This window comes from Solanum verrucosum, unplaced genomic scaffold (assembly GCF_900185275.1).
Source record: "Solanum verrucosum unplaced genomic scaffold, falcon-dt-bn FXZP01000307.1, whole genome shotgun sequence".
Taxonomy (NCBI): Eukaryota; Viridiplantae; Streptophyta; class Magnoliopsida; order Solanales; family Solanaceae; genus Solanum; species Solanum verrucosum.
The window spans coordinates 1,549,714-1,560,532 of record NW_026020264.1 but is presented as its reverse complement, the minus strand read 5'-3'; the positions used below and the strand labels follow the sequence as shown (position 1 = coordinate 1,560,532).

At 33.3% G+C, this 10,819-nt stretch overlaps 1 pseudogene; it reads left to right on the top strand.

Moving 5' to 3' along the window:
* Nucleotides 1-358: 358 nt before the first annotated feature.
* On the top strand, nucleotides 359-1,471 carry LOC125833763 (agamous-like MADS-box protein AGL80; annotated as a pseudogene).
* Nucleotides 1,472-10,819: the final 9,348 nt, after the last annotated feature.

Here is a 10,819-nt window from a genome sequence, read left to right as displayed (position 1 = left end):
TGTTAATACTCTATTGCCATCTCTGATGGATAATACTTACCTAGATCTAAATTAATTAAATTATTTTCCTAATAAGAAAAGTTTGACTCAAAAAGATTTGTTCAACATAAGACTAGAGTCATAACTACATTTATGTCAAGTAGAATCTAATTTGATATCAAATCTACCGTCATTTATTTTCATGCCCAAATAGTATCCTTGACAACTAAGTATGTTCTAATTCAAAAACTTAATTTCCACCCTATAAATAGGAGGCAATTCTTAGCAAAGAAACACACAACAACAGTAAGAATAATAAATTCATTTCATTCCCCAAATCCTAATAAACACATCTCTCCTCCTCTTCCTCATTTTGACCATGGGTAGAACAAAAGTGAAGTTTGCTTTTATTGAAAATAACACTAAGAGGAGAGTCTCATATAGAAAAAGAAAAAAAGGATTTTTAACCAAGGCTCGTGAACTCAACACCCTTTGCGATGTTGAATTGGCTACCTTAGTCAATAGCCCTTACAACAACGAGCCTGGGATGTTTCCAAATCATGAAGCTGCTACCGACATCTTTACAAAATTTTTTGATCTTCCAGAGGAGGAAAGATCAAAAAACATGAAAACACAAGAAAATATAATCACGAAAAGGATCGAGAAAATTGAGAATGAACTTGAGAAGGTAAGGAAGGAAAACAAGAAAATGGAGTATACAAACCAAATGTATGGATTGTTGAATGGTGAAGAGATGCCCAATAGTATGCACCTAGAAGATCTCAACGATCTCTGTTATGTGATTAATAAAAATCTCAAATTGATAGATGACGTGATCGAAGCAAAAACTCACGAAGAAGGTTCTACATCGAATGCTCCTCAACCTACTGCTGGACTGATGGATTCTCGTGGGACCAACTTCGACATGTCATGGTCTTCTCTTTTGGCCCCTGTTGATGCTCCATCACTATCCGAGATTCCTCTTTTGGTTCCATCTACCGTACCTAGTGGGACCAATTTCGAGAGGCCAAGGGCTCCTCTTAATTTGGTTCCTGATGTAACTCCAACATCGATGGTTCCTCTGACGGCTCCATTGATGGGTCCTTCAAGCGCTCCTACTTAAGTGCCTCAATTCACGTTTCCTTTGAGGACTCCTCCTCAAATGGTTCCATTTGTTGATCTTTCACAAATTCCTTCATCATCATCTTCACAAAGGTATCCTGAAATGACCTATACAATGACTTATCCAATGTCTTCATCAATGCTTGTTCTTCCAATGGCACCACAAATAGACCCTTCGACGAATATCCTCTCAATGAGTGCATCAGTGCCAATGGAGAACAATGTTAATGGATCATTTGACATTCCACGGAGTCCTTTATTTTCTGAGTTGCTGAGCTTAAATGATGATGAGATAATGACTTTACTTGATGATACATCTTTCGACATTCATGTTCAAGATCCAAATCACCACCACCACAACAACTTATAAGGATCTAGGATTAATTATTAGTAGAAATGTCTGTACTTTGGTTTCATATAGATTTCTAAGCATGACACTAGTACTTTATTGTGTAATGTTAATTAAAGTATGAGAACATTATAATAAACACAAAATATATAGTACTTGTCTTAATTTTATGTGTTTTACTATTAGAACCTTGGATAAGTTCTGAATTGCTCAACTTTTACTATTGCTTCTCAACTTTTACTATGACTCTAATGTTTAATTGATTAGAATTTCTTTGAATTGAGTTTTATGGTAGCCAAATTTATAATTATAATAGAAAAATAATAAAAAATGATGATGAATGAATGTTTAGGTGAGAAGATTATTATTTTCTTAAGAAAATTAAAGAAGATATTTAATCCAAATATTGCTAGGCAGGTTGAAATTTCTTCGCTTAAGATTTTTTTATGATAAGTGCTGCTTCTTTGTTCGTTATATTCAAATGCTATAAACAAAGCTGTTCTCCCTGGAAAACAGTTTTTTCTTGAAAAATATAATATATATGAAAAAAAAACAAAAACAGAAAAAGAAAAGAAAAAGTTATCCCTACATATATAACATATCTTAGATCAAGATTTTTTTTTTGGAAGAGAGGAAATAGGTTAGTGTGAGATAATTCATTTTTTAGTTAAGGATAGAAGATTTAACTAAATTTTAATTGTGATGTTTTGTATGTTAAGCTTACTAACTTGCGAAAGATATTGTATGACATAAACTTACTTATTATGGTTCATAAAATAAGATAAAAGATATAACTATGTTTAAATTATGTTATGCGGACACAAACCCTCGAGTCTTGTCACTTGGACACCGAAAAGATTGTCCTAGGGTCCTTCGTTTGAAACTGTCATTTTCCTTTCCAAAGTGGAATTCCTCCTTGCTTTTCCCTTTGACCTGTGCCAAGCTCCACTTTTCTTGTTGCCATGTGGAGTGATTCCTTCAACCACGGTTTCGGCAACCAAGACACCCTTCTCTGTCGAATGAATCTGCAAATCATCATCTTCATACCACGACTCCGATCACGGTTTTCGGTTGACTTTATCTCAGGTGACAAGGGCAGGAGACTACTTTACCAAATTCACTTTGACAACGAGCGAGATCTTTGAAATTCAATCTGAACAACACTGGGTGGGTAAGATATATGATTCTTGTCTGAGTCGCGTGGATGACAAAATGGATCTACGATTTCAAGTCCATTCGTTGATTTCAAAAAAATCGAATCAATTGGCTTGGCTGTTAAACTTTTAGCTCACAAGTTACATATATAATATAACATAAATTTAATTATAGGTCTAATTAATATGATTAAAAATACAACTAGATTTAAATTGTGACCTTTTCACTGTTAAAATTTTTAACTTGCAAATAATGTGTTATTTGGGTTATAAAAGGTGTAAATGGAACATGAAGAGTTGCGACTTTTATGAAGTGTTGTGATTTTGATGAAAAGTTGTGACTTTTATGAAAATTGTGACCCTTTCTAAAGATTGTGACTTTTTCAAAGGGTTGTGACCTTTCCGATAAGGCACAATAAGTACCTTTTCACACTACCATTCGTTTTGTATAAATTGAGGGATTTTCTCTCATTTTAAGTGAACCAATTTTCTGAACTACTTCTACTACTACTAAATCTAGTATTCTAAGTGTACTTTACTGCCGTTGAGTGGTTCGCTGACACTGTAGTTTTAGGTGCTGATACACCGGTGAGTAAGATCGTTCTATACTGGGAGGATATAATCCATTAACCTCGGGTACTTGAGAGGAATAATTTCCTTAAGGGAACACTGTGCATTCAGTGGGCTCGATTTTCTCCTTTGAGAAAAATATTTTGTATATTGTTTCTAATTTGTTTCTAAGTTTATTTTCTCTACTGGTTTTAATTTTCTAGTTTTGAAAATTCTCTTTAAAATTTGTTCTTTCTTATCAAGTTCTTCAAAAATTTTGTTCTAAGTATCTTAGTAATACAAGATGAACAACAATCTTAAGGAAATTAATATATTGTTGGTATTTCTTGTATTCTACTGATTGAAGCAAACTGATCATTGAAGTAGAAGATTAATGCACTACTTCTTCAGAATTCGGTTCCTTGTTTAGCAAGATCGAATTGAGAATGTACCCGAAAAATTGGTGGTATTTCGGTTAAAGATTACACCAGGTAATCTTCTTCTTATTTATCTGAGTAGGAAAATAGTTTCTAAAAGTTAATTCTTTTGATATTTATCATGTGTATCTTTGGAAAAAACTCTGCAAACCATATGTTTTGGAATGAATTTTCCTTGATAAATAATGATGCCTTTAAAATTCTTTAGTCTGCAGAATGAGAGATGCACATTTTTGTTTGATAAAATAGTATGTCAAAATGTTATAGTTGGAAGGCTATTTGAAAAGAAAAGCATTTCTATGTGATAATCTAAGAATATGTTTTATTCTGTTTAGAAAAAAAAAACTTTTGTAGTTTTGTACTTTTTGTGAATTTGATCGTGTCTGATTTTTGTAGAGTAAAAACTTTTGTAGCTTTCTACTCTGGATAAATAAGATCATGCATTTGGTTTGAAGAATATGAAAATTTCATCTAATAAGTCAGTGTTGTACTTTTTGTTTTCTATAAACTTCACTGTTAAATAGAAAAATTTGTACAAAAGTTTTTATCTTTATTATTAGTATTCGAAATACTAAGTGGTTTGTCTATATGTGATAGAAAAAAGACCAGTGGCTTAAAGTGTGTGATTTTTTGTGTTTGTAGTAGGTGCCTCTATGAAATGAATTTTGACACTATGTAAAGACTATGAAAGAAAACTAAAGCACTATAATTCTTTCGTAGAATAATATTTCCAAAAGAGGTTTCATGCTGCCATTGATAGTCTGGGAAAATATGTGGAAAAATTATTTTCAACTACTTGAAAAATATTTTTGAGATCATATTTCAAAATGTGGGGGATTCTTTGCTTAAGACAAAGTAAAATTAGACTTAGTGTCTAATTTAAATTTGGAGCACAAGCTATGAAATTCGACGATACTTTTGTATTATGTTAGACCCACAAAATTCTTGGAGTATATTTGATATTATGGTCGTTGAGTTTCTCTTTTACTAGTATATGGTATGACTAGTATGAAACTACCATATTATATGTGTACTTGTTCAAAATAACTGAGTTCTTTTATGAAAAAGTGCCCTTAAAATGTTGTGATTTTTCATGAAAAGATATGTCCATTAAATATAACTATTTGTATAGACTAAAAGAAGCATTTGGACTATATGGCCTTTATTGGACCCAATGAAACTTTGTTCATGGGTAGTTCTATAACAATCAAATTAAAAGTTATGGAAAGGTCCTTCCAAAAAGGACATTTGACAAGGTGATGACTTTAAACAATGTTTGTATCACACAAAATTGTAAGAAATAGGAATATATATTTGTGAGAAAAAGCTACCTCATGGAGATCTTTTCAAATTAAATATTTTTATTTGTTCTTACTTGCTTGAGTCAAACTGTTTGTGACATGAGCACTTGGGACATGTCAATTACAAAACCTTGTAAGGAAAACTAATCAACATACAAGTTTTGTCTAATTTTGAATGCAATAGATAAAAATGTCAAGTTTGTGTGGAATCTAAGTATGCTGAGCATTCTTATAAATCTGTTGAAAAAGGAATTCTAATCCTTTAGAGTTGATTTACACTGACATTTGTGATATGAAGTCAACACCATCTCGTGGTGAGAAAAAGTATCTCATAACTTTTATTGACAATTGCATTTGATACAGTTATGTCTATTTTGTTGAATGGTAAGGGTGAAGCAATAGAAACATCTAGGCAATATAAAATTGAAGTTGAAATCAGTTGCGAAAAAAATAAGAAGTCAAAGGAATGGAGAATATAAATTTCCTTTTGCAGAAATATGTTTGAAAAGTGGATCTATCCATCAAGCTACTGTCTTATTCACCTAAATCTAATGGAATTGCAGATTGAAAAAAAAAATGAACTTTGAAGGAAATGATGGCTGCATTACTTATAAGTTGAGATTTGCCACAATACTTTTGTGGAGGAACTATCTTACTGCAAAAGGGAACAACAAAAAGTTTTGTTTTTTCAGAAAGAAAGCAATTTTATTTGTTTACGACACAATCTATTCCATATGAGAAATGGAAACGAAGGAAATCTAGCTTGAAATATTTCAAAGTGTAGGGGTGTCTAGCCAAAGTCTAAGTGCCTATTCCTAAAAGGATTAAAATAGGACCTAAGAACTGTGGACTATAAAATTAGATTTGAATAGTCTAGTGAAAAGTCTAAAGGACCTTGTAAAGAACAAAACAAGAATGTACTTAATAAAAAGATTCAGACGTGTAGTAAATGACAAAGGACATCTACTACCTTCAGAGCTGATTTTGTAACATTTCCTATGTCTTATGTGGACTCATCCTTTTGAAAAGATCGTGTCAATAGTGAGATTGGTTCAATCTTGAGCAATCCTATTGGAAGTTGGTTGATCTTCCTCCAACAAATAAACTTTTGAGTTCAAAATGAATTCTTAGAAGAAAAATAAAAGTCGATGGAACTGTTGAAAAATATAAAGCAAGACTTTTTGTCAAAGGCTTTAGACAAAAACAAGATCTTGATCTTGTCGACACATACTCTTCAGTAACTAGAGTCACATTCATTCGGATGTTAATATTATTAGTTGCGATATATGACCTCCAAATTCATCAAATGAATGTGAAAACAACTCACTTAAATGGAGAATTGGAGGAAGAAATTCACATGGAACAACCCGAGGATTTTGTGGTTCCTAGTAAAGAAAAGAAAGTGTGCGAACTTGTTAAGTTATTTTATGGACTAAAGCAAGCACTCAAACAATGACATAAGAAATTTGACCAAATCATGTTGACAAATGGATTTAAGAATGATGGAAGTGATAAATGTGTTTACATTAAAATCACAAGGTCATTGTTTGTTTGTATATTGTTGACAAGTTGATCATCAGTAGAGACACTAATGACATAAATGTTATTAAACGTATGCTAGAAAATAAGTTTGATATGAAAGATCTTGGAGTTGCTGATGCGATCATATGTATAAGAATCCTTAGAACTCTATAATGTTTAGCATTGTCATGATCTCATTGCATTGAAAAGGTACTTGACTAGTTCAAATATTTGAATTTCAATATTGTCAAGACTCCAATAAATGTGAGCTTTCATTTCAAAAGAGTGAAGGCGAAAGTGACTCACAGTTGGATTGTGCTAGAGTATTGGAAAGTACGATATATATCACGAAGTGTGCGCGATCAGATATAGCATGTGTTATTAATGAACTGAGTCGGTTCACAAGTGATCCCAGATGAACTCATTGGATGATAATGAAAAGAGTTTTGGGGTATTTAAGAAATACTCAAAACTATGTCTTGCATTATAACAATATCCAACAGTATTGAAAGGTTATAGTGATGCATATTGGATCACCGAGATCAAATAAAGTAAAATCTACGAGTGGATATATATTTACTCTTGGTGAAGGAGCAGACTTTTGGAATTCTTCTAAAAATAAATGTATCGCTAGCTCTACAATGATCTCTGAGCTAGGTGCTCTAGATAAGACCGGTGAATAAGTTGAAAGATTCCAAAATTTCTTGATAGAAATTCTTTTTTGGCCCAAACCTTTGGCATTAGTATGTATACACTTTTATAGTCAAGATGCAATAAGTAGAGCATGGAGCATGATGTATTACAAAAAGTCTCGTCATATAAGACATAGACATAATACCGTTAGAATACTGCTCTCTAGTGGAATTGTAACGACCTATTTCCGACGTTATAGAAAAGCCAATGGGAAAAAAATTTGGGCCTGAAAACTTTTCGTAGTAACTTGGATTTTCTCAATCTAGACTAAATCGAAGTAAGTGAGGTCTAGGAAAATCTGGTAACAATTGAGTGATCTAATTATGAATTTGATCACATGGGTAGATAGCTAAGACGTTCAGGAACCCATACGACTTTATGAAATTGAATTCGGGTGAGTAGAACTCCCAAAACTGATCTTAGCGTGAACATGTATGTATTTTCTGAGTGTCATGGGTTGAAGGTGTGTTGTGAAATGAGGGTTTGGAATTATTAAATTTGCTCAATGGTTCCGTGCAAGCTGTTAAGGTGGGATTTTCTCGCCAGGGCGGAGCCGCTGTAGCGGAGTGAGGACCATTGTGGTGGGACAGCCGCGACTTAAGTCAAAAATAAACTCAAAAATGTTTTCTTCTGCACTTTTTGACTTTGAGAGCTAGGAGACGATCCTAGGTATTTTCTTGACAATTTTCCTCCATTCTTGAGGCTAAAGGTAAGATTTTCACTCTTCAAATCCATTTTTCAATCTGTAGAACGTAAACTAATGGGTAATTATCGATGGGGGAGGGTTTTGATCTAGAAATTATGGTGGTAAAAGCCCTATTATGGGTATAGGGATCATGAGTTTGATCTAGGCTTGATAAAGTTGATTGTAATTCGGGTAATTAGACATCGTTTATTGATTCCCGTGTTATATTGATTATTTGTAGAGCAAGAACAAGCGGAAAGGATCTGGAAAGTGAAGAATCAAGTTTCTTAAGGGATTCAAGCTTTGTTTGAGGTAGGTGATGGTTGTGATTTCATGTTGTGTGATATATGTTTGTTCTTGCTTTATTATGATACATATATGTATGTGAATGCTGAATTTGTTGATCACACTAATCGTAAATAAGGATCGACGGATAATTGAATTCATGAATCATGACTTGATTGTATGATTATGAGAATGTACTTTGTGAATGTGATTGTGACCTGTTGAATGGATCGGGTTTTGCGTTCCGACACACTAATTGGGATCGATTGCCACGTACCGGCATAAACATTGGAACGGGTGTCACGATCCAGCACGCTAACTTGGAACAGGTACCACGAACCGGTACACTAACAATTTGGGTGTGGGTTTCATGAGAGGACCATTGACTTGCCATAATTGTATATCTTGAGAATTGTGAAATTGTACGTTGTTCATAAGTGATGTTGATATTATATATGTTCGGTATATGCATCTTATTATTAAGTTGTAATGGCTTATGTATGTTGCACTTAGTGGGATAGCCGTGTGATCCTATCAGTACATTGTGGTTGTGTACTGATACTGTACTTGCTCTTTCTTTGTTTAGTACAGGGCATCTTCAAGCTGTTATTCACAAACCTCGCTTATAAGATCAGTGATCAATCGAATTCAAAGGTGAGCCAGTTCTCTCGGGCTGCCATGAGTTCTCTTTTCGTCTATGTCCACATTTCGAGCTTAGACTAGTACTTAGGATTTCTTATGTTTAATTGAATTGTACCCATTTTCTTAGACTTGTTGAACCTTAGATGTTTTGGTACATTGACTTTCAGGTTCTAGGTGTTATTCCGCATTTGTTTTGGTTGTTAGACTTTTGTTTGGAGTTTATGGGAACTCCCTATTACTTTCTTAGCATTTAAATCTGCTTCCGTATCTTTAAATGCCTTAGTGTTTGGTTAAGTTGTTAGTTTGGGTTGTAGTAGTGGTTCTCCTACTGGAGGATTAGTGTGGGTGCCAATCACGATGGTCTGGGTCGTGACAGGAATTACTACAATTGACTATGTAAAGTCAAAGGATAATGTGTCGGACCCACTTACAAAAAGGTCTAACTTGACAGAAAGTTGAAAGATCATCTAAGGGAATGGGTTTACGGCTTATGACAAGTCATCGTGGCGGTAACTCTACCTAGCAGACTGGAGATCCTAAGAGCTAGGTTCAAGGAGAAAAATAAAGTTATGACTGATGATTCCGCATTGTCAACCAACTCAATCAGTTCTCATGATGAAGACAATGCTCAGGAACAATGATACAACATTAAGGGTTGTTAATGAGTTAATAAAACTTAAATTTTTTAATGATTTTCTAAGTTTGGCAGACTTGACAAAATAGTGTATATACGTGATAACACGGTTAGAAATCACCTATGTGAGTGTGAAGTGTAAGTCGCTTCAAAGAGGATAATTGTCAAAAGTCCATCTATCTATATACTCATGAAACTAGGAGGTGCTTATGGCTGAAACGAACACAACCGTAAGAACCATAAATGGTAAAGGGTTGATTGTGTGACATATGGTTGTCTAGGTATACACCAAAAATTGACAGTTCAAAGATATCAAATCTACTGATTGACCGAGTATATTCGACATATGTTCACTACGAAAAGTTCAAAGGGAAACCTACTTATCCAGATGCAATTAATTCTTGCTTGTAAAGTACACACACTTATCCGTTTCTTTGTCTTGGAGTCATTCCCCATTCATGCGGGGGATTGTTGGGTTATAAAAGGTGTGAATGGAAAATGAAGAATTGTGACTTTTATGCATAGTTGTGACTTTTATGAAAAGTTGCGGCTTTTATAAAGAGTTGCGACTTTTATGAAAAGTTGTGACTTTTATGAAAGTTTGTGACTTTTATGAAAGGTTGTGACTTTTTCAAAGGGTTGTGACCTTTCTGGTAAGACACAATAAGAACCATTTCACACTACCCTTTGTTTTCTATAAATTGAGGGATTTCCTCTCATTTTAAGTGAACCAATTTTTTGAACTTCTTCTACTACTACTAAATCTAGTATTCTAAGTGTACTTTACTGCCGTTGAGTAGTTCGTTGACATCGTGGTTTTAGGTACCGATGCACCAGTGAGTAAGATCGTTCTATCCTGGGAGGATATATTTTATTAACCTCGGGTACTTGAGGGGAATAATTTTCTTAAGGGAACACTGTGCATTCAATGGGCTCAATTCTTTAAGAAAAATATTTTGTATATTGTTTTTTTCAGAGTTTATTTTCTCTACTGGTTTTAATTTTCTATTTTTGAAATGGTCTTTAAAATTTGTTGTTTCTTATCAAGTTCTTCAATGTTTTTGTTCTAAGTATCTTAGGAATACATGATGAACAACATATATATGACATAATTTACATATAGGTTTTAGATAGAAGAGATTGAAGTTCAACTAAATTTAAGTTGTGATCTTTTGTCTGTTAGATTTTTTAACTCGCATAGAATATATTTAGTATGACTTATTTACTTATACGGTTAATAAAAAATGACGAAAGATTCGAGTAGGTTTAAATTAAATTGTGTCCTTTTAGCCATTAAATCTCCATTTGCAATGTTATAATATGACATATTTTTTCTAATAATTGTAGCATGAATATGGAAAGAACAAAGATTCAACTAGGTTTTAATTGTAACCTTTGAATCCATTAAATTTAACTCACAAAAAATATAGTATGTGATAATTACACTCTATATGTGATTGTTGTTTGT